At 45.0% G+C, this 25,123-nt stretch overlaps 1 long non-coding RNA gene across 1 annotated transcript in view; it reads left to right on the forward strand.

Moving 5' to 3' along the window:
* LOC138265037 (uncharacterized) overlaps positions 1-25,123 on the forward strand; it is a 137,120-nt gene that overhangs the window by 60,840 nt on the left and 51,157 nt on the right. The window contains exon 2 of the long non-coding RNA XR_011199300.1: positions 19,617-19,730. This is a non-coding gene — a long non-coding RNA (uncharacterized lncRNA). The remainder of the gene's footprint in view (positions 1-19,616; positions 19,731-25,123) is intronic.

A 25,123-nucleotide genomic window follows, 5' to 3' on the forward strand; every position in this document is an offset into this window, starting at 1 on the left:
TAAGCGTTTGGCCTCTTGCCTGGACCCAATTACACATTCTCACTTGGTTTGAACCAGCACAAGTATAGCCTCATTTGTCCCTCTTCCTGGCACGTGAACCATCTGATCGGTGGTGCACCCTCAAAATTGAAATAGTGCAGAAGAACCGATAGGTAATCTCTATTGATAAGAACTGTCCTCCTTATTCCATTGAGTGTACCAAGATCCCACCAATGACTGACGAGGAGCTGTACACCAGTACATTTGAAAAGATGCTATGTTCCAGGGTCAGGGTCTGCTAATAGCTGACTTCCTACCACTTTGGGATTGAGTTTGCATAAAAGATAATGCACACAAGCAAGCACGATCAGTTAAAGAAAGGACATTTGCATTATCAAAAGAGATGTTTTTAATATATTCATAAGTCTGGTAGTGAACCAGAGTATGACCCTGCAATATGTTGCAAAATTATTCATGTGCAATCCTGCACAACACTAGAGTTAGGAGAGGCATGCCTTCAGAAATAGTCTTTGATGATTCTGACAATGAGTATACAAATATTAGATCTCCACCCCATGAACAAGATGCTTCCAGAGATGCCCAAGGTTCACAGTTCTGAATTGGTCTGACTAACATATTATTTGTTCTTGCAGTACTCAATATTCATTACTATCATATTTTTAATCACAAATATATTTCTGTGCCGTAATCATTAACACAAAATATGCCATTTTATATGGCTACATTATGAGGCTTTGTACTGATTGTTTTTTTTAAGAATAGTTTTTTGGCAAAAAAAATTCTGATGGGTGGGGCCTGGCATTCTGGCCAACAAGTAGATGTGCTGAGCTAGGGCTTCTGATTCAACCCTCCTTGGACATCCTGTACCCACATGTGGCAAATTACTTTTTCATGCTTGCCTTTTATACGTGGGAACAGGTACTGTTGCCGGTGAGCAGTTGAAGCCTCCAATACCAGTGGTGCCTGTTCAAGGTTTTTGGAGTGCACCGGCCACCAGGGCAGGCAGTAGGACCCGGAGCCAAGGCACTGGCAGCCCACCCCCTGTAAAGGCAATAAAATTGGAGAGTGGACGACGGGACCGTGTTAAGACTCCAGGTGGGAAAACAACTGACATGGGTTCCAAGGGGATTGGAGAGTCAGCTGTGACTCCAGCAAAGGTGGGGAAGGGCCAGAGGAAGTCTGCCCAGCCTGTTGTGAGTGTCACGGCGGAGAAGTGCGCCATCATTTCCGGCGGTCGAGACACAACCGCCAGCACCGTCGTTACTGGTCAGGAGACCACCGCCAGATTCACAGCCCAGGAGGGCCCCACTATCGTCACTGGTCAGGAGACCACCGCCAGAGTCACAGCCCAGGAGGGCCCAAGTATCGTCACTGGTCAGGAGACCACGGCCAGAGTGACAGCCCAGGAGGGCCCAAGTATCGTCACTGGTCAGGAGACCACCGCCAGAGTCACAGCCCAGGAGGGCCCCACTATCGTCACTGGTCAGGAGACCACCGCCAGAGTCACAGCCCAGGAGGGCCCAAGTATCGTCACTGGTCAGGAGACCACCGCCAGAGTCACAGCCCAGGAGGGCCCCACTATCGTCACTGGTCAGGAGACCACCGCCAGAGTCACAGCCCAGGAGGGCCCAAGTATCGTCACTGGTCACGAGACCACCGCCAGAGTCACAGCCCAGGAGGGCCCAAGTATCGTCACTGGTCAGGAGACCACCGCCAGAGTGATAGCCCAGGAGGGCCCAAGTATTGTCACTGGTCAGGAGACCACCGCCAGAGTGACAGACCAGGAGGGCCCAAGTATCGTCACTGGTCAGGAGACCACCGCCAGAGTGACAGACCAGGAGGGCCCAAGTATCGTCACTGGTCAGGAGACCACCGCCAGAGTGACAGCCCAGGAGGGCCCAAGCATCATCACTGGTCAGGAGACCACCGCCAGAGTCACAGCCCAGGAGAGCCCAAGTATCGCCACTGGTCAGGAGACCACCGCCGGAGTCAGTGCCCAGGAGGGCCCCGGCTGCCACAGCCCTGCTGGGCAATGATGAAACGTCATGCCACACACCAATGTCCAGTGTATAGAACGTCATGCCACACACCAATGTCCTTATCAGAACCGCCATTGCAAAGCACCGCTGAACTGTCCTGAACCGCCATGGCAAAGCACCGCTGAACAGGGCAAAGACTGCCATGGCAAAGCACCGCTGAACTGTCCTGAACCGCCATGGCAAAGCACCGCTGAACAGGGCAAAGACCGCCATGGCAAAGCACCGCTGAACTGTCCTGAACCGCCATGGCAATGCACCGCTGAACAGGGCACAGACCGCCATTGCAAAGCACTGCTGAACTGTCCTGAACCGCCATGTCAAAGCACTGCTGAAAAGGGCAAAGACCGCCATTGCAAAGCACCGCTGAACTGTCCTGAACCGCCATGTCAAAGCACCGCTGAACAGGGCAAAGACCGCCATGGCAAAGCACCGCTGAACAGGGCACAGACCGCCATTGCAAAGCACCGCAGAACTGTCCTGAACCGCCATGTCAAAGCACCGCTGAACAGGGCAAAGACCGCCATGGCTAAGCACCGCTGAACAGGGCACAGACCTCCATTGCAAAGCACCACTGAACCGTCCTGAACCGCCATGTCAAAGCACCGCTGAACAGGGCAAAGACCGCCATGGCTAAGCACCGCTGAACAGGGCAATGCACCGGGTAGGAATGAATGGGCCGTCACATCAGGCATCCTTATCCCATGTGCAGCTGGGACAGTGACAGGACACGACCTTTCACGGGGAGACTCATCCAGTCTGGGCACCAGTCCCCCCCAGTACCAGTAGAGACCTGCATCAACTTGAGAGACTGTGGCTTTGCACTCCCCAGGATGGCACAGTGGGCATCCCACCCACTTGGGAGACTTGAGAGACTGTGGCTTTGCACTCCCCAGGATGGCACAGTGGGCAACCCACCCACTTGGGAGACTTGAGAGACTGTGGCTTTGCACTCCCCAGGATGGCACAGTGGGCAACCCACCCACTGTAGAGACTTGAGAGACTGTGGCTTTGCACTCCCCAGGAGGGCATTTATGGGCATGGAGCCCCGTCGTGGATTTGGCTTTGCAGTCATCCGGCTGAGGTGTCCCCCCTTCCCTTCCCCCTGAGGTGCCTGTAGTATTTCTATCTGATGCCCCGGCAGTGTTCTCTCCGATTGTGGTCAGGTATCGTTTGTGGGCCTCGCCCATGTACTTTTTGGACTGATGGTGCACGGACATTGTTATGTACATATCTGCACTACTTCTCGTATTGTATATAATTCTGACTGATTTTCAAATATATATCTGTATATTTTTGTATGACATGTATATTGGCACATTACATTGTTTGACTGATTTTCGCTTTGTGTATTCATTCTTCCGGGGGGATTGTGGGTTGTTACTGAGATTTTTGTGAATGCATTGGTGTGTATGTTGTTATATGCGAGGGTGGGGGTGTTTGGTGTGTGTCCCCCTAACTTTTGCCTCCCACCTCCCCCATGTCGTAGGTGCAGTACTCACCGTTGTCTGCGGCGCCTACGTAGCTGTTGGTCGTAGAAGAGCAGAAACACAAGGGCAGGGAGTATTTGGAGTTCCGGGTCCATGTATTCCTCGTTCCTCGTGGGATATGTTAAGGTGAGCGTTTTCCCATAGCAAAAGCTGTTTCTGCCGTGTTTTTATCCACGGTGAATCCGCCCCGGAAAAGGTGGCGGGTTGGAGGGTTGTAATATTTTGGGCGGTACATTGTCTTCCGCCTGTCTGTTGGCGGTGACCGCCGCGCTGCTTCTCTGTACCGCCGTGGCGGGCGAAGTGTTAATGTGGCTGTCTTTGTTGGCGGTTTCCGCCAGGGTCATAATTCCCTTTATTTGTCCGCCGGCCTGTTTGCGGTATTTCCGCTGCTTTAACACTGTCCGCCACGGTTGTAATGACCCCCTAAACTCAGAAAAAAGATAATAAAAATATTCCCTGACTATACTCCAAGGGTCCAAATGTCAGGAAATCCCTTGAAGATGTGAAAAAAAAAACGAGAGCCATGTACAGTGAATACACGTTGCTCTTTCCAGGAAAGCTACGTGTCATGCACAACAATCAATCACATTTTATCATGGTTGGAACTCAGTAGTATAGCAAAGGCCCCCAGGAGCCCCTGTTTGGGGAGGGGCGTGAGCTCCGGGCGGCCCCCCTCAGCACAGCAACTGGACCGAGTGAGTCCGTACCCCCCCCCCAGCTTCTTTGCAGTGGTGCCCCCTCCAGTTTCGTTACGCCACTAACAGGTCAAGAAGATCAAGAAGATGTTCTTAGCAAACCAGAGAGTGGAGTTTCATCAGGTGCATTAGACATCCCAGACACACTTCTAAAAATACCCAGAGGCATAGATTCCTGCAGCACGAGTCAAGACTGGTGGTCAGAAATGAAGTCACATTGGAGCTGGAATTGCAGGGGGCGTGGAGGCTCCTTTTTGGATCGGATAGACGTACTTAGCCACTATAACTAGCACTGATCCGGTAAGCACAGAATCAGCTGGGAAAGCATTAGAATCCTGAGCCCTCCTGCGCCGCCTGCCTTGGAACATAAGCAGTTGACTTTTTACTATGTCAGATTCCTATTAACCTTGAGCAGCAGATGAGGTAATTCTGATTGTGTTCTAAATCCTACTAATGGGAATGACTAAAAATGTATTAGAAATTGTGGGGAATTGTGTGAGGGCTAGGGTTACATTTTGGGTTATACCCCTCTAGTGGTATTGGTAGTTCAGCTGACCGGAGGAGTGCATGGCACCTGACTGTAGTTTAGGAGTTCTCAGGAAGATCCTGTGGGGGTTAACTGCCTAGCCTGTGTAGGATGTAGATGGGGATGCTTGGGCACAACTTTCCTGCATTAACACACATATTAGTAGAGGATGCATTCTGGTTAAAGTAGTTTGCCCTGAAATCCACACCTGATATAGTTACTTACCAAAGTTTGTTTTGAGAAGTCATAAAATGGGCATTCATTTATGAGCTAGTAGACAGAGCGCTTATCCGTGGAGAGAGTTGGGGGTTTTCACTGTCTTAACTACAGCAATACAGCTGGCAGCACATGTTGGACACTCAGGGTCTCATTTCGAGTTTGTTGGATGGAAAAAGCCTGCCTGCCAAACTCGCAATAGGGTGACTGCCGCCTACATGGCGACCTCCTCGCCGGAGTCATTACAAGTTTCCCGCTAGGTCATCGGGTGGAAACCTCAGTTCCTTCCCGCCGGCCTAGAGGGAAACAGGCTACAGCATGGTCTCCGGCTCGTAATCGAGCCAGCGGCTATGCTGTAGCCCACAGGGGGCACCAACACCCTTGCAATGTTCACTGTCTGCAAAGCAGACAGTGAACATTGCAAGGGTGCTGGGCAGGGGGGCCCCTGCACTGCCCATGCCAAGCGCATGGGCCCTTGTGACCCCCTCCACCTGTTCTCCGCTAGCCTTTTCATGGTAGTCTTACCACCATGAAAAGGCTGGCAGAGAACAAGGTCATAATCCCCGGGGCAGCACTGCATGCAGCGCTGCCCTGGAGGATTAGGATCTCTGCCACCACCAGACTGCCGGGATCCAAGATCCTGGCAGAGATGGTGGTCAGATTACCGGGGTTATGTGGAGGTCGGATCTCCGCATAGGCGGCAGTCCAGACTGCCACCGTCAGTGTGGCGGTCGTAAGACTGCCACACTCTTAATGAGGTCTTCAGTCTTCGGCACACAGAAGTAGAGGTGTCGATACCGAGCACACAACGTTTATGATAAAAATATTTGGGCAGCCAAACTGTAACCCCTTAGATAACATTGACTTAAACTATTAACTATCTTACATGGAATGTCCGCAGACTGAATCATTGTGTTAAAATATAGAGTCCGCACACATTTCCATAGACATAGTGTTAGAAATGGGGTCTTTGGTTGACAGTCAGGTTACCCCCTGTTCAAGCAAGGACCCTCACTCTAGTCAGGGTAAAAGAAAAAAAATCAGTTTAGAAAAATAGGAAATATTTATCTAACCAAAACAAGACCAAAACGACAAAAATCCAACATACACAAGTCAAGTTATGAATTTTTTAAAGATTAAACTCAAAAATAGCGCTTAGAAACAAAAATACTTTGATGAGGTGTTAACAAGGCGTCGTGACGGAGTCGTTCCCAACAAGCTGACACCAGCGACGCCAGACACGGAGTCGCGTAGACCCCCAAGTACAGTACCTTTGGTGAAGAGTGAAAACAAGCCGATGCGCGAAGTCGGGGATCGCGGCGTCTGTGCGAAACGTTGAATCTGCGCACTTCGAGTGGCGTCGGTCACGACATGGTGCGGCGACTTCCACGGAGGTGTGGATTTCAGCGAGGCTGCAGTGGCGTCGGGCCTGAGAAGAGCGTCGCGTTCCAGCGAAGGTCACTGCGTCGGGTGCAGGCGGTGTCACCGGATTCAGCAGCGGCGGCGGGCCGAAGTCGTCCGAAGTCGATTTCCTTGGATTTCCACCAGCTTTCCTTTCAAGGGCCCAAGGACTGGATAGGGCACCACTTGTCAGAGCAGTAGTCTCTCCAGAGACTCCAGGTGCTGGCAGAGAGAAGTCTTTGTGGTCCCTGAGACTTCAAACGACAGGAGGCAAGCTCTAAATCAAACCTTGGAGATTTCTTCACAAGATGGAAGGCACACAAAGTCCAGTCTTTGCCCTCTTACTCTGGCAGAAGCAGCACTGCAGGAAAGCTCCACAAAGCACAGTCACAGGCAGGGCAGCACTTCTTCCTCAGCTATTCAGCTCTTCTCCAGGCAGAGGTTCCTCTTGGTTCCAGAAGTATTTCTAATGTCTGTGGTTTTGGGTGCCCTTCTTATACCCAATTTCTCCTTTGAAGTAGGCCTACTTCAAAGTAAAGTCTCTTTGGAATTTTTTATCCTGCCTTGCCCAGGCCAGGCCCCAGACACTCACCAGGGGGTTGGAGACTGCATTGTGTGAGGGCAGGCACAGCCCTTTCAGGTGTGAATGACCACTCCTCCTCTCCCTCCTAGCACAGATGGCTCATCAGGATATGCAGGCTACACCCCAGCTCCCTTTGTGTCACTGTCTAGTGTGAGGTGCAACCAGCCCAACTGTCAAACTGACCCAGACAGTGAATCCACAAACAGGCAGAGTCACAGAAATGGTATAAGCAAGGAAATGCTCACTTTCTAAAAGTGGCATTTTCAAACACACAATCTTAAAATCAACTTTACTAAAAGATGTATTTTTAAATTGTGAGCTCAGAGACCCCAAACTCCACATGTCCATCCGCTCCCAAAGGGAATCTATACTTTAATCAGATTTAAAGGTAGCCCCCATGTTAACCTATGAGAGGGACAGGCCTTGCAACAGTGAAAAATGAATTTAGCAATATTTCACCATCAGGACATATAAAACACATTACTATATGTCCTACCTTAACCATACACTGCACCCTGCCCTTGGGGCTACCTAGGGCCTACCTTAGGGGTGTCTTACATGTAAGAAAAGGGAAGGTTTAGGCCTGGCAAGTGGGTACACTTGCATAGTCGAATTTACAGATAAAACTGCACACACAGACACTTCAGTGGCAGGTCTGAGACATGATTACAGAGCTACTTATGTGGGTGGCACAACCAGTGCTGCAGGCCCACTAGTAGCATTTGATTTACAGGCCCTGGGCACCGTTAGTGCACTGTACTAGGGACTTACTAATAAATCAAATATGCCAATCATGGATAAACCAAACACATACACATTTTGTAAAGGAGCACTTGCACTTTAGCACTGGTGAGGAGTGGTAAAGTGCCCAGAGTAACAAAAACAGTAAAATCAGAGTCCAGCACACATCAGCAACCTGGAGAACAGAGGCAAAAAGTTAAGGGAGACCACACCAAGGATGAAAAGTCTAACACATAGCGTTATCACAAGCGAGGCATCTCACAGTCAAAGTTGTAAAGGAAGGGAAACACAAGAAAAAAGCGGGGAGGACTAATTTTCCCATCCAGCTATATGGCCTATGGAAAAGGGGTTTCGATGTCGGTGGCCTCGGGAGCACAAACACAGATATTCTAGTGCTGCCCCTAAGGGAAGATACATGTTGGTATACAGAGTGCTGGATGGTACAGAGAAAAGTTTGTCAAACATTTATGCTCTGAATCGAACCCTTCTTCTGGTCTGTATTTGACTTGAGAGCCCCATATCTAGATGTCCTTGTGATCTGAGAGGGGCGTTTTGATTATAGTTTAGATTAAACTATGAATAGATATCCGCCAGAAATAATATAAAACTAGCCATGATCACTGTGCTGTCTGAAGTTATGAATAAATTTTGATGCACATATATTTGGAGAGAACTCAACTCTAATGCAGAGGAGTTCACGTAATTACACGTAATTTTGCCATAGTTTCACATATTTGCAAAAGCAAATTACGCAGATTTCGCACCACTCATAGAGACCCCTGTCTAAAACATACTGATGTATATATCCTTTGCAAAGTTCGGGCAAACAGATTACAGTCGAATGTTAGAGATATTAGTGCACAAGCATCAATCCAGATATGTCCTGGAATGTAGTACCTTAATGAATGTGTGCAGTCTCACCCGTGTACTGCATGACACTATACAAATGAAAGAGGATGCCGCTTTTAGAGCGTTAGACACAGAGAAGGTATTTTACACTTTAGAATGGGGCTACATGTTTGAGTTCCTATCAGAGTACAGATTTGAGAGGAGCTTCCTAAGCTGAATCCGCTTATTTTACAGTAACCCTACAACAAGACGGAAATCGCATGGTATCTGAAAGCTTGGATATAAAATGTGACATCAAGTAGTGGTACCCACTCTCGCCCCTGCTATTTGCTGTTGCCTTGGAAGGAACAAGCTGCAAGGATGGGGAGTTAGATTGTCTGGAATAGAACAGATTATGACAATGTATATTGATAACATGCCGATTTATGTCGTACAGCTGCTAATAGAGCTTGATAAATTTGGCAAAGTATCATGCCAGCGAACCAACTGGGACAAATTGGTGATGTTCCCATTGGAGAGCTTTAAAGGTCGACCCATGGCCAATCTCCGAGTATTGGGTCTCAGATGGAAAACAGACAAATTCAGATACCTTGGTATGCAGGTGAACCACACTGAGGAGAAACTATTTATGTACAATATTGTTAAGGTCAAACAAGGTTTAATTTTCTTCGTCAAGTTCTGGTGTATGCCCTCTCTCAATTATAGGGCAATTGCCCTAGCCAAAATGGTGTTCCTGCCCAGATGTCTGTATGCGAACCGAGCTTCCATATGCCCTGCAACTTTAGGAGGTAGACAAATTATTGACAGCCCTCCTAGAGTAAACCAACAAATTGAGCAGTCAAAGTAGACATACTCATGTTAAAATGGGGAGATGGAGACTTGCCCTCCTAGTCTTGGAATTATGTTATTTAGCAAGCCAGCTCCAACATATGAGAAAATGGTGCTCACCAGAGGACAACTGAAATGTTCAGTTAATGATGAGCTGCTCTCAGTACTGTTGACGGTGAGAGTAATACAATAGAGGCACCCATACTTAATAAGGCAGGTGGGAAGGGCCTGGGACACGGCAGTGAAGAGAGTTTTATGACGGCCACCTTCACAAGAGAATTATATATCTGGTGGCTACAGCCTTTTAAACAAATTTACCAGGATGTGACAGTGAGGAGCATGGCTGTACTACCTTAGGGGCCTATATTGCAGAGATCTGTTTTGTCATATGACACACTCCTGAATTGAATTAACTAGTTATTGACATCTGATTGTGTCAATGATACATAAGGTAACAACATTGCCTCTTTAATGTACACCTAAAACAATACTTGCTGGGTGCAATTCCCAAACCAGAAGAAAAGTGATAAACCGTACATTTTATACATTTTAAAGGTAGGGGCTGGTCATGGCCAAATGCCATGTCATCAAGCAATGGCTGCAGCAAAGGTTATGGTTGAGAAGACATAGGAAAAAGATATGATTAAATGGGCAATGATGGAGGAAATTCACCTGAAAACAGTCTGAAGAGACTCAAAAGCTAAACAGGATACACTTAGCTTGGAGGGTGTGAGAAATAACTTTGTTACAGTGGTTAACAAGGATGACCCATTAGATGCAGATCTGACTTACCACACCAGTGATATAGATTATACTGAGCTTCATGTGGGCCCAATCTTCCTACAGAATATGTCTGAACTACAAATGTAATTTTTTATCCTCGTTCTCTCTGCTCTGTGTTGCTGCTAGAAGAACATAATGAAGGAAAAAGATGATTCTTTATGAGTTGGATCTATCACGTACTGACAGTGAATTGTTTATATGTTTGAGTCCTAAAAACAAAAAATTAAATAAAAAATTCAGATTAAAGAAAAAATCTGGCCAATGTTATTATATACATCTAGTCGCTCTATAGGTAGATGTATCAACTGGACATGATGTTAGGCTGGATTCTCCTTCACAGTCTGACTTCTAATTGTTCTAGCTTGATAAAACTCGCAAAGACACAGTTAACACTGGATAATTCTTCACTTTATTTTTGGTCAATATTGGATCTAATAAACACATTAGATAGTTCTATTTCGTCATGGTACGTGTCATTTGTGCAATTTCTACTTGCATATTAGACTTGCGTCTACACATTGTCGTTGTTTCAAATGCCAACCTTTCAAAAGACCGACTTAAAGCATATAGGCGCATATCATGATGTCTTTGTGTATGCCTTTGTGCCTCAACCATTGAAGTTATTGCATAACATAGATACTCACTGCCTGAGTAGCCCATGGCTGCACAGGTGTACATTGAAGAGGCGTTTGATCGTCATCTTGAGATATTGCTTAGTGTACCTTTCCGTTTGGGGCCGAGGCAAGATATGGTTGGGAGGGAGCATGTGCAGGGAGGCTTTTTGAGGGGGCATGTCTTTAGTCCTGAATCTTTGCTCAACATTGTTAGCTGGAACATTGCGGGTATTAGTAGCAAGAAAGAGGATGAGGGGTGGTGTAATTTTCTAGTGGGCCAACACACTATTGGTTTACAGGAAACTTGGGATGTGAATAATTCATTTTTTTGGATGAATTTTCCTCTTACTTCTCTGCTGCCATTCTATCGAATCATGGTAGAGCAAGAGGGGGGCCTATTACTTTAGTTTCTTTGAATGTTCAGTGCACTTCGAGGCAATTGATAACTGATTCGGACAATATGTTGGCGGTTGAGCTAGTTTTTAAGAAAGCCCCTTGTCTGATCACAGTAAAGTTTTATAACTCCTTCGTACGGGCCAATGCAAATGATCATTGGCTGTGTTTGAAAAGTTTTCTTGAACTACATGAGGATAGTCAGAAATCTCCTTATTCGGTTCTTCCTTTAGGTCATTTTAATGTGCACTTGTGCATCTCTGGCTGTGTTGTAGCTGACGATGTATTGTCTGAGCACTTAGAGGTCACTACATTTGAACAAACCCTACAGGGTGAGCTCCTAGAGAGGATTCTCGCGAAGAGTAATCTACTACGGATCTCAAATGAGGGGGCTTGGAGCCTACTCCCTCCTTTAGTGAAGGGGAGGTCAGTTGGTAATTTATCATATCTTAGTCTCTGCCGTCCTGATTCATCAAGCTAAGTACTTCAAGATCCACTGGAGCCATCTTAGTGACCATAATCCACTTGTGTTGCATCTGGAGTGGGATATAGATGTCCTTAGGCAGAGTGCTGTGGGGGTTGGGGCTGGGGAGTTAATGCCCACAAATCATAATCATCGGGCGCTTCATCCCCAAGGTCTTTGTGAATAAACGTTATGTGTATATGAACAGGATTTTGAGATCTGTCTGAATAAGGCAAGTGAAGACCAGAAGGTCTTAAAAGCTTTCCATAGAATTTCTGGGCAGGTTGACAGGGAACTTAGAAGGCGCACTGTTAAAATAGAAAATAAGGAGGACAGATAGTTTGACCACAATTGTTCGAGAGCCCATCAGGGTTTGATGAGGGTGCTTAAGTGTATACCTGGGGATAGAACATAGATAGCTAGGATGAGGAAAGCCTATAAACAAGCCTTTGCAGAGCAGTAAAAAAAATATCAGAGAGAGAGCATGGTAGAAACTTCTGCAGCAATGTGTTTTTGCGAACTGTGCGAAGTTCTGGGCAGTGATTAGCAGACCCTTTTTGAAAGTACATTGCAATGATGTGATGGACTGCCTCATTGCCCCTGACATTAGGGTCGCTCACTTTCAGGGAATTTATGACATGGCAGCTGGGAGGGCCTTACCTTGTAGTTGAGGCCATTCGGTGTGGCGATTACTCTTTATATTTAACTATGGAGGTGGTGCTTGATGCCACTGTATCCTTGCCTAAGGACAAAGCACCTGGCCCAGATGGGGAGCCAGAGGATTTATTTAAAACAGAGCCATTAGTTTGGGCCTAAATTATCACAAACGTTGGGAACGCAGTGTGTAGGGCAGACATCCCAAGACCTGGTCATTAGTTATTATTGTCCCTGTATTTAAAAAAGGTTCCAGATCTGATCCAAATTGTTATCGGCTGATCTCCCTCATAGATAGGACCTTTAAAGTCTTAGGGAGAGTCATCCTTACAAGATTAATGAAGTGGTTGGAGCAGAATAACGGGATCTACGAGCTTGAATATGGGTTCCTGGTTGGCAAGGACACAATAAGCCAGCGTCTGAACCTACAATTGATCATTAGTAATTACACGGTAGTGAAGAAAGGCACACTGTTTATGGCTTTTATGGACCTCAGTTCCCCGTTTGATTGTGTAAATAGGTCCAAATTGTGGTTAATACTGAAGTATCGTGGTGTGGAGCCCAATATTGTTCATTTGTAATAGGAGCTACACCCTGAACCTGTAGCTTTAGTATGGTATAATTGGACCAGGAGCCTGTCGGGCATGTTAATCTTCTGAGGGGGGCAGACAGGGCTGTATTCTGACCCTGATCTTATTCACTTGAATATAAACCAGCTGGGTCCTGTGCTGTGTGACGCTTGTACGGATATTCCGAGGGGTGATGGCCATTTATTGCCCACAATCTTAAATACAGACAAAGCAGTCCTTATTTCTAGGACTGCAGTGGGTTTCCACCAGCTGGTAAACTTCTTCGTGACTTTTATGAGTACTTTAGATCTAAGCTAAATTTTTGAAAAATCACATACTATGATTGTTGTTCCAAGGAAGTCCCAGAAAAAACGCTATAGCTGGTGGTACTGAATTCTCTAGGGATCCTACCTTTTCATATTTGGAGGTCCTTTTTGATGAGTGCGGTTCATCGATTCCCCAAAGGAGGCTGAAAAGGAACACCTTTTCAAGAGCAACAGCTGCTACCCTTGGCTTTGCCAGAAGGCTGGGGGCCAAGACTGTGCAGGCGCTAATAAAGGTTTATCAGGCTAAATGCACCACAATTGCTAGTTATGGGAGTGATATCTGGGGCTATATGGACGTTAAGGATTTACAGATCGTCGAGAATATTTTCCTCAGAAAATTGCTGGGTGTTTCACAATCTGTTCCCTCCTACGTGATCCATGAAAAGCTGGGGTTGGGTTATATAGGGGAGATATTGGCCAGTGCGCCCTTGCTTAGATGGATTAGGGTTTGGTCTAGCCACACCTCAGCCCTAAATTGTACAGTAAATGAGAATTGCCTAATGTCAGAAAAAACGCTTTACATTCCATGGCTTAGATTTATTAGGGACTCAATGTATAATATGGTACATCCCGAGCTATTTGACCACCCACAGGCTATCAGTAAGAGGGATTTGACATGAGTAAAGGGACATTTTCTCTCTAACAGGCCTTTGGTTAGAGAGGTGCGGGAACTCTCCAAACCTACTGTCCGATTTTATATTATGTTAACAACCGGTCCATCATTGGAGCCTTATCTGTTCACAGTCACGTCAGTCCATCATCGTTTTCTGTTGACTAGATTTAGGCTAAATTTGTTACATTGGTTATTACCGATTCCCCAAGGTAAACACATGGTGGAGGACCGAGACCCCCGTTCTTGTGATACCTTTTCCTTGCAAGATAGCATGCATTTTATTTTCTCCTGTGATCACTAAAGCCCCCTGCATATATGACATATAACTCCACTGTTTAAAGGGCATCGCTTTGAGCAGGTCAGACCAGCCTTGGGTTATTAACAAATGTTGCCAAACCCTTTTAGCTGTTTTTAGCATTGCAAGTTTTTTAACAGGGGCTCTGAGGGCGAGGAAGTGACTTTTTACTTGATATTTTAATTTTAGATTCTGTGTGTTTCATGAATTTTGTACTCTGCTTTTATTCATGTGTTTCTTATTTTATGGATAGTGTATTTATTTTATGTGTGCATTTATGGTTTTAATCAACTGAAACAAGGTGTTCTGACTGACTGACACTGCCTGAGTAATATCAGACATACCTTGATGTAATTATTGCACTCAGAAACGGTTTAGTTAATTTCGTTTATCATTCACCAAAACTCACAGGTCCCCCTATGTTGTTTTTTATGAACTGTTAACATCAGGGCAGGGCACGAATATGAGATTCACTTAGAGTCATGGTGGTATGTTTTCAACTAATAAAGACCCTGCTTGCCTTGAGGCCCTGCCCTGTCTCAGTACAGCGATACATTAGTAACATTAGGTGTATCAATCACACTCCGTACAGGTTCATTATTAGTAGTCAACATTGAGTCAATTTCTTCCATATGACCATTATCTCAGGTGGTAAGCGGCATTCTATATTCCCTTGTACAGTAACATCTAGGTCTTCTAAGTGAAATGATTCTTCTACTGGTTCTGTCTGTGTGATGTACAAATATGGATCTGTTTGGAAACTTATAACTAGGCTTCAATGGAACTTGTGGAGTTTTGCTCTGCGGAATTAGGGCCAAGTTACAAAAAAACTCTGCTGGATTCCACACAACTCTGCAAATGGGTCGAAAAATGTCCATCTATTTCTTCGTGATGCTTTTTCATGCCAATAGCGGGTTTTGCACTGAAAAGTCAGTGCGAACGGCACCACAAGGTCTGCAGGGGCGGGGGCATCTTGTTTGCTTGCTTCTCTCTTTCCTTGCTGGCTGCCTTACTTTTTCTATCTAGATCCATCCTGCCCCATCTATTCTTTCCTGTTCCTCCATCCCATAATTTTTTTAAATTAGTTTCTTATTCTGTCATTGTCCCTTTGTTTATTGTTTTTTGTACTTTATTTGATCCCTATTCCTTTCCTGCCCTATCCTGTCTGCCATCCTCCTGTTTTCCCAATCCAGTCCCCTCCTCCCTTCTCCACTGCCACTCTTTGGCAGAAGCAGGCAATACGAGCACCACCTGCACCCCTTGTGGATGGCACAGAAGTCCTGGGGTGCGGCCTCACCCCATCTTTAGTGAGGGGGAGGTGGCAGCACTAATTTTTTGGGTTCAGCACCACTTCCCCTGCATGATAGCAGCAGGTGGCAGGCCCGACAGGGGCTATGCCCTGCAGGAGTGTCAGCTGCTGTGGGGCAAGTGTGGTAGTGTGTGCGACACAGCACTGGAATCCCTCGGACCCAGCAGCAGGGATTCCAGTGCTGGGCATGGAGGCTGGGGGACTTGGTGAGTAAATAATATTTTAGCTTACTGAAAATTCTTTTTTTTTAATGATAGCATGATTAGAGGTAAGGTAAGTTAAGTAAATATACATACAATCAAGGGTGCCTAACTTAACTTAAGTGACCAAAACAAAAGTTACAGGTTACAGGGACGTTATAGTTAGGTTTTCATTTTATCCACACATTAAAAATATAAACTAAGCAGTTACAGTCATACTAATACTTATGTTAAGAAATTATAACTTGTGGCCTAAAGTTACCTAACAGCGTGGGTTATAGTTTCTTCAGATAAGTAAACCTAGAAGTATAACTATAATTGTTGAATTTCTATTGTTTTGTGTGAGTAAAATGTGAACCTAACTATAACATCCCTGTAATCTTTGGTTTTATATATATATATATATATATATATATATATATATATATATATATACTTCACATTTGCCGGCGTTCCCCGGCTGCTTCCACTCTAACGGGGTCAGTGCGACAAACAGAATCCGGCCACCACTCTATAGAAAGAAGAAAGGAATCGAGGTACCACCGTCACCGGTATTTAAAAAAACACACTCCACAGGCTTGTGAATTATGATAAAGAAATTTAATGTCAAGATTGGCTGTGAGGAAGATCTCTGATAGATCGAAACGCGTTGACATTAAATTTCTTTATCATAATTCACAAGCCTGTGGAGTGCGTTTTTTTAGGTACCGGTGACGGTGGTACCCGGATTCCTTCCTTCTTTATATATATATATATATATATATATATATATATATATATATATATATATAAATATATAATATATATATATATATATATATATATATATATATATATATATTTTATATATACAGTATATATATATATATATAGACAGACACACACAAACACACACATATATATACGTGAACCTAATTATAACGTTCCTCTAAACTTGGTTTTTCATTGAAGTTCTATGGTTTTGTTAATGTAAAGCACTGTATTAATACTGTATGTTAATACAACCTCAGCCATGCACGGCTTTTGGATGTGTGCAGCACGGGTTGGCCGCTGTTTTTGACTTGCCTATACCTTTGGCACCTTTTGACAAATCTTAATGATTTTTTTTTTTAAAAAGTGCCCTGGTGATTCTTGTTGCGCGCAAATGTTTTTGGGTGATCTGTCAAGCATGAGGCAAGAAAAAGGGGATGGGTCAAAAAAGTTGCATTTCCCAGGTTAATTCCCATAGGACCTTTAAACAAGGCTACAGCCCGAACCACTGGGCAGAATTACACCAAATTTGGCAGAAAGCTAGCTGTTGGCATGCAGACTGTGCTTTGGTGTAAATCTGTTCAGTAGTTTTTGGGATATTAAAGGGATTATTTTTTTGTACATCTGAGGTCGCTAATTCATTCACTCATACATGCACTCAGAGACTCATGTGCCCACTCACACACCCACTCAGACACTCATGAACCCACTCAGACACCCTCATAGACTCTAACACCCACCTTCAGACCCACTCAGACATTCATGCACCGACTCACATACCCACTCAGACCCTCATGCACCCACTCTGAGACCCGCTCAGAGACCCACTTAGACGCTAATGCACACACTCACAGACCCACTCAGACCCTCGTGCACCCACTCACAGACACTGACACACCCACTCAGACCCACTTAAACCCTCATGCACCCAGTCACAGACCCCCTCAGATACTGAGGCACCAACTCACAGAACCACTCAGACACTGATGCACCCACTCACAGACCCACTCAGACCCTCACACACCCACTCACAGACCCACTCAGACCCTCATGCACCCACTCACAGACCCACTCGGACACTCATGCATCCACTCACAGACCCACTCAGACACTCATGCACCCACTCACAGACCCACGCAGACCCTCACCACCCTCTTTCACACCCAGACAGACACTCTCACACCCAGAGACAACCTTTCACACCTGTTCTCAGAGGAAGAGAGATAGCCTGTTCGGCTGTGCATGGTGCAGGGTTGGGTGGTTATGGGTGTTGGCTGCAGGGCCTGGCCAGAGGCCAAGGGTTGTCTGGCCCTGTGGCCAACCTGCACTGTGAATAACCAAAGGCCATGCACCACACGGAGTTGGTTGGTTATAGTGGTTGGAGTGCTCGGGCCTGGCTGCAGGCCAGGCACTGCGGCCAACTCCTGCTGCCACAGCCAGAGGCCATGCACAACATGGGGTTGGGTTGTTACAGGGGTTGGTAGCATAATGGGACTGAATAGAGAGAGAGAGAGCTTCACAGTGAGAAGTCACCTATGGAGTAAAGGTTAAGGTCACAGACCCTCGCACTGAAAGTTGAGGGTTCTACTCCAGGTGTGTCCATTGTCATTTTGCTTCTTTAATTTCTTTTAAACTTCAAAAGTTTAAGGTTCATACTGAAAGGTGATCTCACTCTTTTTAATTGACAAATACATTTTTTCTTTTCAATTTGTCCAGAAATATTTCATTCTAAGTATGTTGTTCATCAGTGCCTAAAAAACTCTCTCTCCCTCTTCCTCTCACTCTCATTCTCTCTATCTCAGTTTCTCTTTTTCAGTCTTTTTCTCCCACTCACACACCCACTCAAACCCTCACGCACCCACTCAGACACCTACTCACAAACCCACTCAGACCCTTGTGCACCCACTCAAGTAACTATAACTTGTGCCCTAAGGTAACTTGTGGCCCCATCATGCACAGTTTTTTCGTCAAACCTTTTACTGCAAATATTTCATTGATATTATCAATGATGTTATCAAAAATATCATGAATGCCATAATTTGTGTGATATCTAGTAGTGCATGGCAAGGGCAGGAGTTATAGTTATTTGAGATAACTGTAACTATAACAGGTGAATTTCTATGGTTTGGTACGTTTAAACTCTAACTTCCCTGTAACCTTTGTTTTTTTTTTTAAGTAAAAAAAAAAAAAAAAATATATATATATATATATATATATATATATATATATATATATATGTATATATATATATATATATAAATATATGGTGGTCACCACTAGGTAGTTATAGTTAGGTCCATATGTTTTCATAGGAAAAACGTTTTTTTACTTGCCTAAATCATTGCCTCGTTTGACAAATCTTCAGAAAAGTTTCCAAAAGTAGTGTTACGGTGATTCTTGTTGTGCATGGTAAGTTTCGGGGTGATCTGTCAAGTGGGGGGGCCAAGAAAAATGGGGGGTCACAAAAGCTGCATTTCCCATGTTAATTGCCATGGGATCTTTGAACATGTCTATAGCCACTGGACGTAAGTACACCAAATTTGGCAGAAACCTAGCTTTCGGTACGCAGATTGTGCTTTTGTAAATCCGTTCAGTAGTTTTTGAGAAATTTAGGGAGATTCACTTTTGTATATCTCTGGCAGTGAAGTGTACGTGAAGAAAGACACGCTTGTGCAGGGAAATGCTCTCTCTCTGGTCCACCCCCCACAACCCCGGGGACCACCTTGCCATGCACTGCTAATTACCCCACAAATTACGGCACTCATGACATTTGTGATAATATCAATGTAATTCTTGTAGTAACATTTTTGACTAAAAAACTGTGCATGGCAAGGGCGCAAGTTATAGTTACCTTAGGGTGCAAGTTACAGTTACTTGAGGTTACTCTAACTATAACTGGTGAAAATGTGAACATAACGATAACCTCCCTGTAACCTTTGTTTTTTTTAAGTGAATTTCTATGTTTTTTAAAATTCTGTTTCCTAACTATAAAGTCCCTGTAACTTTTGTTTTTTTCAATGAGTATATACTTGTCTCACTTGTGGCCTTTTCTCTTTAAGTAGCTGATAGTCCCAATCTACTGGATGTGCAGGACGCAAAGGGGGTCGGAGAAGCAAAAATCATTGTTTTGGAATGGATGAATAGTTCAAAATGTTATGGTTTGAGGTTTAGGATTACTAAACAAGGGATAGACTATCTGCTGGAAAAAATACAATAATGTGCACATCAAAAAATGCGTTCGTAAATAGTACTAGCAATATTTTTTTTATCTTCTTTCTTAAGCACCCAAGGGCAAAAGGGCATCCTCAATTCTGGGAACCACCAGTGCTTTGGCGGGTGTGAACATCACCAACATTCCCACCACCAGCCCAGCGGCTGATAGTTCTGCTGTCCCATGTAAGTCATTCTTACCCCAATACTAAAATGATGGCTTTCTGTATACTTGCTATTTGTTCATGTAGTTTGTTTGTTATCTACATTTCCCTTTCTATATTCCCTGTTTCTGCACCTGACTTTCTCCAGAATGTACCTTTCTTCTCTCTCTTTTTAGGGTTGAGCCTGCGAGTGCATGCACTTGTGCATGAGTCTCATATGCAAGATTCTGTTGTTTTCAGTAAAGGGCTCATCATTTGATAGTTTGCAGGGCACTCTTCTTTACAGCGTCATAATTCATCAAGGCATGTCTGGCATAATTTCTGTTCTTCTTTGTGGAGGAGTGATCAAGCACTACTTGATTATAACTCAGTTAGTGCCCGTCTGCTGCTCCCGGCGTGATCAAAGTACTATTTATTTCTAACTTCCAGTGCCCCGCAAACAGAAGGGTTGTGACTGGCAAAATGTGCCCAGCAGGACAAACAAAATTGCACATTTTTATTTTTTAAAGCTAACTTTATTTTTTTTTGTTAAGTCATCTTTTCTCAGTTTCCACTCATGTTTTTTTGTGTTTCCTTGTGAGTGCTATTGTCAAAAAATGACAATAAACTTGTTCGAAATCTGCGAGACTTATTGCATTGCAAATGCTTGCTTTAACTAGGTTTTCCTTATACATTCCTTTTGGGCAGGTAAGTGGACCGAGGCACCGGATAATAGTGATTTGCCCAAGATCACACAAAGCGGTCATTTGAGGAAGCCAGGATTCGTCTAACATTGAGTCTCTTGGCTCCATGCAAGACAAGGGGGGTCCGCCGCCCGCCAAAGTTCCGCCGCCAGAAGACGCACCGCGGTCAAAAGATCGCGGCGGTCATTCTGGCTTTCCCGCTGGGCTGGCGGGCGACCGCCAAAAGGCTGCCCGCCCAGCGGGAAAGCACCAGCAACGAGGATGCCGGCTCCGAACGGAGCCGGCGGAGTTGCTGGTGTGCGACGGGTGCAGTTGCACCCGTCGCGATTTTTAGTGTCTGCCACGCAGACACTGAAAATCAATGTGGGGCCCTGTTAGGGGGCCCCTGCAGTGCCCATGCCAGTGAAAACCGCCAGAACCAGGCTGGCGGGAAGGGGGTCGGAATCCCCATGGCGGCGCTGCTTGCGCCGTGGAGGATTCCTTGGGGCAGCGGGAAGCCGGCGGGAAACCGCCGGCTTCCCTTTTCTGACCGCGGCTTTACCGCTGCGGTCAGAATGCCCCCAGAAGCACCGCCAGCCTGTTGGCGGTGCTTCCGCGGTCGTTGGCCCTGGCGGTCCATGACCGCCAGGGTCAGAATGACCCCCAATATATCCTGCCACTGCGCTGGACACAAACACATTTTAATGTGCAGTAATAGATCTAGAATGGCGTTTACTTACTGTTTGGAACAATATAAAATACTCACAGAGCGTTATGTTTTTTGCTTTGAAAAGTATATCTACTATACTTCTGAAATAAAGTGGTGCAAGGTCTGCAGGTTTAATGTAGCCAAAATGCATTCAATATTGCACGATACGCGCAATAGCTGCATTTACACATTTAGCAGAGATTAATTCAAACACATGCACTCAGATTTATACTGTTAAATTCCAACCCTCTGTTTACTCGCCACTATTACAAATTTAGAATGTAATCCCTCACAGCAGCTACAGGCGGCTGACATCTGGCCGTCACCGGTACCTCAGACGTCAAAACCCGCATCCCAGTTTACAAAGGGGGATGGAATGCAACCACTAAATTAAGGCCACTACAAGATTTTTTGGTGCCCTAAGCAAAAATACGGTTTGCCCAGTTTACAATAGATCAAAAGTGAAGTTTTGGGGGTTAATTTAGTGACTATGACACTCTTGATATGTTTGGGTGACCGTTATAGTTTATTTCTCTTTTTACTCCTCCTTGGCTGTCTTTTGTCTTTTGGGGGGAATTGTGTTAGTCAGCCAGCAACTCTGATGGTGGGGTTGTGAAAGTGGTATTCTATTGGAATTAGCATGACAGATTTAAATTAGGATGCTAAATGGCAACATTTGTATTTTGTGCTGCAGATAGAGGAAGAAGGTAAATGGAAGTGCTTTAGTTATATGTTATAGTCACTGGAATTATGTGGCAGGAAAAGATGAAATTATGAGGCACGGTTGACCTATTTATGTAGCAAGAAAAGCCCAGTTACGAATTTACAATGTCAATAGCTCTACCTCAAGCAAATGCAAGACCTATTGCATAGCAAATGCTTCTTTCTTAAGCTTCCCCGGGGCCCTGTTTTACAATTAAATTACATGTATTATTGTGTAGTACCCAGAGGGGAAATTTTTTGGGTAACATAAGGATTGAACAGCAAGGCCTAAGAAGCACTCTAGTCACCAAACATGTTGGTTGTTTTCTTGATCAAACAAATATTTGAAAAGTACAGGGACAGAAACAGAGTGGTCATTGTGATCATGGACCCCAATGTTGTCTTACACGAGCCGTTTCCATGAAGGTGCAATATCGCAGGAATGAGATACCATGCCCGGAACCAATACAATATGGGGGTTATTCTAATTTTGGAGGAGTGTTAATCCGTCCCAAAAGTGACGGTAAAGTGACGGATATACCACCAGCCGTATTACGAGTTCCATAGGATATAATGGACTCGTAATACGGCTGGTGGTAAATCCATCACTTTTCCGTCACTTTTGGGACGGATTAACACCTCCTCCAAAGTTAGAATAACCCCCTATGTCTTTTGCATTACCCCTTATCGATTCATAGAATTTTAGCCTAGCCTTACTTTATACCCTTCCCTTATTCCTGAAACCTCATAATCGCGATCCCTATCGCTCCATTGGGAGAAAAGGTTTCTTTATGGTTGACTCAATGGCTACCTTGTTTTTAAAATGTTGTCAAGCAATAAATAATACAAACCTCCCAAATTGATTACTTTCAATAGAAAAAGATACTGATTTATAGGTAACCTAACTGAAGTGAGGTGTTGATGTTGTATTTTGTGCAAAGTGAATGTTTAGGTGGCTATATGGTATCTAAAATAGGTGCAGTATGTTTTTCACCAAGTGCAGAGACCACCACTAGAAGTGCTGTCTCAGCCAGGATGTCAGTGAGGGTGCAGGTGACCAGGGGAGAAGGAGATGTTGTCCCAGTGGTGGAAGGGACAAGTGGTAAGTCACCTTGCTTTTCTACCGACAGTGTACTACTGTACTGGTTAAGTGAGACAGATATCCTAGTCATCACCTCCAGAGTCCAGTCCCTGCTCTTAGCATCTCATCCCTACACGCCACCTACAACTACAGCGTGGTGTAATCTCAGATGCTGCTGTGGAGGGAGTGCAGGCAGTAATTTAATCAATGGGTGTTTGTTGCGGCACAGTGGCTGGAGCCAACCCACCAAGTTCCACTCCATCCGCCATGGCGGTAGCAGCCGCCGGGCTGGAGATGACAATCTCCAGCCCGGCGACCGCAATTGTACCGCTGACGGTATCATGACCCTGCCTACCGCCATGATTGTCGTGGCGTTCGTAATGCCATGAAAACCATGGTGGTAGGCCATTCCTTCCCTGTCACTGATAGGAGGCCCCCTCCCCCCAACAATTCCCTAGTTGCTCCCCACCCTCTTCATCCACGCTCCCCCTCCCTTCCAACCTCCCCATACACACACACACACACACGCAGACACACACTCATTCACACAGAAATACACACATACATACACGCATGCATCCATTCATTCACGCACACATCCGCACACACATTCACACTGACACACAGACATGCATTCACATTTCCATGCATACATTCACACACCTGCATACACATATGCAAACAACACTAAACACACACTTGCAATCACGCACACCCTCTCACCCTCATGCACACCCCCCCCCACACACACACACAACACCTACCACCCCCCAAGAGACCCAACTCACCTGAATCCAGAGGGTCTTCTGGCAGGGGACGAGACAGGGCACTGCTATGGCCAGCAGCACCCGCCAGGCCATATTATTTGTCATAATACGGCTGGTGGCGGTCTACTGGCGTGGCACTGCTGGTGGTTGCAGCGGCACTTTACCACTGTCCGCCAGTATGGCCACAGCCGGATTTCCTCCCTTCTTGTGGTAGAAATCTGGCTGTGGTCATAATCTGGCAGATGGATGGTAGCCGCGGCGAAGGTCTTTTGGCGCCCGTCGCCGTGGCAGTAGGCGTTTTTTACCGCCAATTACATAATGAGGGCCTAAGTCTGCAATGCACAAACCACAAATTAAAGACAAGGCGTGTTTACCAGTGCCCACTCAGTCGCCTACTTGTGCTTCACTTCTTCATTCTGTCTATCTGTCCCAGCCTACCTAAAAAATTCAATTCTATACCTGGATGTGAAGTCTGTGCCACATATCACTGCCCAAATAAAGTTATCTATCTTCAATTACGGATTGACGGTTCCAATATTATTCCTCCCATCAATCGAGTAACTTTGAAGTTCTTCTTCACATTGATTGATGGAATTTTTTTTATTTCAACTGCCAATCTGTAGTACACAATCATTTATTGACATCCACCCAGCCATTCCATAGTTAAACTCCTACCTAACCCCAACCCTATAACTTACCTCCCTGTGGACTATTTTATTACCCACTGCCAAGTAAAGGTATTTCTTGAGAATAATCTGAGTTGGAGGCCTGGGTGTAATGTGGAATTAAGGGTGTGATTTAGATTTTGACGGAATAAAATAATAAAGATCCTGTTTGCTACGCTATAGTTCGTCTTAATCTTCTATGTGCTGTCAACTGTAATCCGACGGATGGGATCCAAGTTTGTACCATCTGCCAGACTATCAGCCTAAGCCTATAACCTAAGTTTTGGAATTAGGGAAATAGTTGGAGGAGGGAGTTGGAGAAGAGCAGATGCATTGGAATTACAAGTTCCCATAAAATGCTACAGCTAGGGTGTCCCAAAAACATGCTAGAGAGTAACCTTATCAGAACCACAAACATGGCTCCATTTATGTTGTATAGTCAAGTATTAATTGTACAGCTTTCATACTTATATGCCTTGCTCGTTGTTATCAGGAAAGATAATGCAATTTTTTTAAGACGCAACGTTTGCGTTTTGTTTCACTATGAAATTAAATCCTTTCGAAAAATCACATTTTCTTGAATTTCTTTTGATAATATGTTGGTGTTAAAATTATTCCTTGTAGTCAGTTCTACAATTGATTACCTGGCTATAATGTGATGCATAGGTCGGAGCAAATTGGCCCAGGTTGTGTGCGAATGTAATACTACCAATATCATCAATCATCACATCCAAATAAAATTCCAATGGACATAGAGAACATCAATGTTCTGCCATGGTACCGTGCTGCTATAGACAGTGTAACTATAAAAAAGTGTTTGAGATGTGCA

Source organism: Pleurodeles waltl, chromosome 11 (genome assembly GCF_031143425.1).
Source record: "Pleurodeles waltl isolate 20211129_DDA chromosome 11, aPleWal1.hap1.20221129, whole genome shotgun sequence".
NCBI lineage: Eukaryota > Metazoa > Chordata > Amphibia > Caudata > Salamandridae > Pleurodeles > Pleurodeles waltl.